The following is a 4,926-nucleotide window of genomic DNA, read 5'->3' as shown; positions in this document are numbered from 1 at the left end:
TTATGTTTGAAAACCTACAGCGTGTGTTCAGAACAGAGTAATGCCAACAGAGGCTGCAGATAACATACAGCCCGCGGTCAAGCTACACATTTTAAAGTTTGGTATTGTGATAGCTGATATGGATATGATTTGAAAAAAATTATTTTATAAAAATTATTTTTAATTAAGGTTGGTTTAAAAAAATAGGTGTTTGGTTAAAACTGTGGTTGAAATTGAGGTTGAAAAAAAAGTAGTTTTAATGTGTTTGGTTAAAAATACTTTTGAAATTGAGGTTATAAAATAATTTTAAAAAATATATATTAATATTGATGGTTTTTAATTTAAATTTTATGGATTTAACTATTGCTATTATATCATGAAATAGATCACACTTAAAAAAATTACTTTAACAAAAAATTATCTACAATTCCATTACGTACAAAATTCATCCGACAAGAACTATAAAATTAGATAAAATATTATCTAGAATAAAATTAAGATTACAGTACGAGTAAATTTAATTCACCTTAAACTAATTTAAAAAAAAAAAAAAATTGTTGTTCACGTTCACGTGAACAGTACGAGTGAAATCAATTAACTACACTGATTTAAAAAAAAAACCTTTTCAGCGAACACTTGAGGCATGCTCTACTGTTCACTAAACAGTGGAGGCATGCCTCCACTGTTTTAAAAAAAAAACTGTTTAGTGAATAGTGGAGGCATGCTCCACTGTTCACTGAACAATAGCCTCAGTTTGGCCGCGCAGAAAGCAGCAAATTGTTGCTTTTCATTTCCCTGCGTCTCGTACGCAATAAATTAGGGGATCCATACACAGTAAACAGCTTTTTTTTCTTAATCAAATATTTGCTCAATGTATTTTTAAAAAAACACAACTTCTACCTCGTAGACGGGCTCTGGGGAGATGCCATGCCACCAATCTGCTACCTCGTCATAACGTTGCCTTCCATCAACAGGAGCAATTCATTTTCCCCTTTATGTTATCTAAATTTTCAATGTCATTTTATATGCCACGCTTTTATTTCATTGCATCGACAAAATGAAAGGGAAATAACCTAAAATCCCATAAATTTACCAGAGTATTCTTAAATGTCCTTATTTTTTTTTAAGATTAGTGTAGGATTAAAATATTCATGTAATTTACTAGTAAAATTTATGAATTGGATAATTAGTTAATTTTAATAATTTGATCTAATTTTTTTTAATTAAAATTACTGATAATTTATAGTTATTAATTGGTAGGCCAAGTTAGTTGTCAATATTGGGTTTTACCTGAAAATTCTTAAATGCCTTTTATTTATTTATTTATTTATTAGGGTAGGATACCATGATTGATTTGGGGGTTCTAGACCTGCTTTCTCCCTCGAATTTGCTTTCCTAATGAAACATAAGCGTGGGCACATAAGTTTTAATGATTCCATCAATTCTTTGGAGTAGAGATAAGACGAAAGGGTGGGCATTGGAAACATTAATTAATATGAGGAGTAAAATTGATTGTTCAAATGGACAAGGAGATAACATTGCGATTCGCGGGGGTGCACCAATAGCTTACCTCTAGGAAGAATCAATTTATTATGCCTTGCAAGTGCAAATAACAACTGCTTTTTTTCTCTTATTACAACTGTATTAATCACGATTAAATAAAAATAAAATGGTAAATTTTAATTTGCATCCATAGGGTATTTAAACAAGAACCTCATTTTTCAGTGTAGTTATCCACCCCGTTTGTAAGAAAAAAAAGTATAAATTTTAATTTAGTTCTTAAAAGTCTAAAGAACATGTCAATATGATTTAATGAGTATTAAAAACTAAAAAAAAGGAGCAATATCAACACCAATGTCACTTTATGCGTGTTTGAGAGTGTGGTTGTGGTTGTTTTTTAAAGTGTTTTTCACTCAGAAATGTATCAAAATAATATTTTTTTTATTTTTTAAAAATAATTTTTGACATCAGCACATCAAAATGATTAAGAAATATCAAAAAATATTAATTTGAAGCAAATAAAAAAATAATTTTTTTTATTTTTTTTCAAAAACACTTTAAATTCCTTTACTTTTCTTGATTTATCTCTCTGAATTCTCATCGAGGATAGTGGAGAATGAGATTGATGAAGGTTTTAACTAAAAAATTATGGGAAAGACTTCACATAAAAAATATCTTTTTATTATTTTCATCATCTTTACTTCCATCTTAATTAATAATCATCAATAATTGTAAAAAGGTGTTTTATAAGGACTAAACTGTATATTTCAAGAAAACACAAGGATAAAACTCTTAAATAAGGATCAGTAACATCAGTTTATAAATAAAACAAACATATAAGAATTAAAACAACTTTTTATCAAAACTTCAGGGACTGAAATGAAATTTTATAAAAAGCCTCCATTCATGGCCAGCAAAAAAGAAAAAAGGTAGTCCTAAGACTACCTTTATCAGATTGAGACCATGCATTGACAGGTAGTCCTAAGACTTTTACTGCATGTTTTCTGATACCAATCAGATCGAGACCACGAACCGACAAGCAATAGGGGAAATAATAGCAGTAGATAGGAACAATATTCTGAAAGATAACGAGTCACAATAAGCTGCTTAAGCATAAATTCCCACTCACTTGATCAACAAGACTCAGGCAAATTAAGCTTCATTTTTTAATATTACCGAAAATTGGTCTGCACCCATCAACTCCTAAGAGATTCAAAGAAACCAAATGTTAGTATTGAATTCTTAAATGATCACGAACAAAACTTTATAAAATTCAAAAGCAACAAAAAGACTGAGACTTGTGGGAAAGCTTGAGATACATGTAGGAGCTCCCTTCAATCCAAGAAACGAAAGGAGAAGGCAGGCAACGTCTCCTTGGCCATGCAAACCCTTAAGCTGTAGCCCTAACTAATATATCCTGCGCAACCCAGAGGTATCCATGAACAAGCAGACGAGTATACCCACTTTCTTTCCTCATTTTGAACCAAAGAAAGCTCCCAAATTTACAAGCAATATATAGCTTCGAAGTAAGAGAAGAAAAAAACGGAGTGTACACCTGTTGCAAAAGGGATAATGCATGGCGAATGGTTAACTGGAGATAGAAGCTAGATTTTGGAGGACTAAGGTTGAATACAGGGCCTTTATATGGAGAAGAAAGGGTAGGTGAAAGGCAAAGGTGCGTCGAATAAGACTGAGAAATTAATAAAAGCATTAACTGGGAAAGTGAAGGAAATCTAGGAGGACAGATTTTCTCTCCATACGAGAGACGGAAAGAGGTGAGATATCTATGGTCAAGTTTTAATTTCCGGTAAAAAAAATTAAAGAGGAGATTGGTTTTCGGGAGATGGGGACGGGCACGTATTTATAACTCCAACTTTTAGAGAATGGGCCGTTCTTTTTTGAACTGGGGAAGTTTCATCCAGCATCGGAGGCCCATTGACATATTTAAATCGGGCTCGATTGAATATGATATAATGGACATAAATTTATCACTTTCATTTATTAAAATCTAGATTCTACTTTTTATTGTTTTTTTCCTTTTGAACCTATCTGGGGAGTTCGTATTTGGGAGAAACTATAGATTTTTTTTTAAATGATTCGATATAGTTTTTCTGTATTAAAATTTCGTGCAGAATAATACATATCAAGTGATAATCACTGAGTTCGAGATCGGGTTGCAACCAGGTCTTGCCGGATTAATTGAATCACTCGAGTTTTTTATTTTTTTAATTTTTTACAACCCGGCTAAATTTTAACCCTGAATCAGTTAAGTCCAACGTCAACATGTTAAGTTGAATTTTAAAATAATGAGTTATTATTTTTAATCTGATAAACAAATTGAAGTTATTAATTGCAATTTAAAACAATATCTACGTTGTTTTGCTGGTGGGAGAATCAAAATCCTTTGATCAATTTTTTTACTAACTTAAATAGTTTAGAGTAGCTGAAAGAAAAAAACAATATAAACAAGCTAAATCTGCAACTGAAAAGGATGTTTAACAAAATGTTCCCTAATTATTGTTCTCATCTCATGCCCGCCGCCATCCACAAAAACTACCAGCTAGTCCACCGTCCTCCAAGGCCCATCCAAGTAAAAACACCTAAAATCGTATGTGCACGTCTGTCACCCCCGCGGTGCCTTACCTGCTCCTGGACTTGCAGGATGTCCAGTGGGCCGTGGAGAATAGTCATGGTGCGCGTAAGCTGGCCCGGACACCCCACGTAAAAAAAAAAAAAAAAAAAACACCTGAAATCATCTTGATATCTGGTCCATCTAAAAAAAAAAACAGAGAGAGAGAGAAATCAAGCATTTCATGCAACAGCGACCACAGATACCCAATATCGTGTGGAAGATTTTGTGGAGAATTGTCAATTAACTTTTAATTGCTGCTATATATCCTTGATCCGAAGATCCCAGAAAAAACGAAAGACAGCTAAAGTGAAATAAAGCAATTTGCATTCTAGCAAGAGTAATTTAAGGCTGCTAGAAAGTCCATGGGACTATAGGAGCTCCCTTCACCCCAAGACCAAAAAGATCAAGGCAACCACATCTCCTAGCACATGCAGACCCTTAGCCTGCGCAGCTCACCATGGCTACGCGCACACCCACGGGTATTCATGAAGTAGCAGAAGTGGTTTCCTATCACCTCCTTTCAGATCTGGAGTGAGCAAGCTCCTATTTAATGGTACCCAAGAGTCTCTTAATCAACAACTGTTAAGAGAAGGCCCTAATTAAATACACTAAGCCTAATTAATTAACAATATGAGAAATCAAATACAGTTCAATAAAATAAAAAAGGATGTGAGTTGAGAAGCTTAGGCGAACAAGGGTAGTGGTCTCTCTCTCTATATAGGCCACGAGCATGGTGTCTAGTCATCGGGTATGCAGATATATGCAATCTACACCATTAATGCTGAAGATGTCCAAAATCTGAGAAAGGGATCTTT

General features: G+C 33.4%; 1 long non-coding RNA gene across 1 annotated transcript; it reads right to left on the bottom strand.

Moving 5' to 3' along the window:
- Positions 1-2,276: 2,276 nt before the first annotated feature.
- On the bottom strand, positions 2,277-3,298 carry LOC112323988 (uncharacterized). The gene is made up of 2 exons (XR_002977504.2): positions 2,799-3,298; positions 2,277-2,682 (listed from the first exon to the last, which is right to left on the bottom strand). It is a non-coding gene; the product is annotated as an uncharacterized LOC112323988 (long non-coding RNA).
- Positions 3,299-4,926: the final 1,628 nt, after the last annotated feature.

This window comes from Populus trichocarpa, chromosome 14 (assembly GCF_000002775.5).
Source record: "Populus trichocarpa isolate Nisqually-1 chromosome 14, P.trichocarpa_v4.1, whole genome shotgun sequence".
In the NCBI taxonomy this organism is placed as follows: domain Eukaryota; kingdom Viridiplantae; phylum Streptophyta; class Magnoliopsida; order Malpighiales; family Salicaceae; genus Populus; species Populus trichocarpa.
The sequence above is the reverse complement of the archived record's forward strand: the minus strand, read 5'-3'. Positions and strand labels throughout refer to the sequence as shown.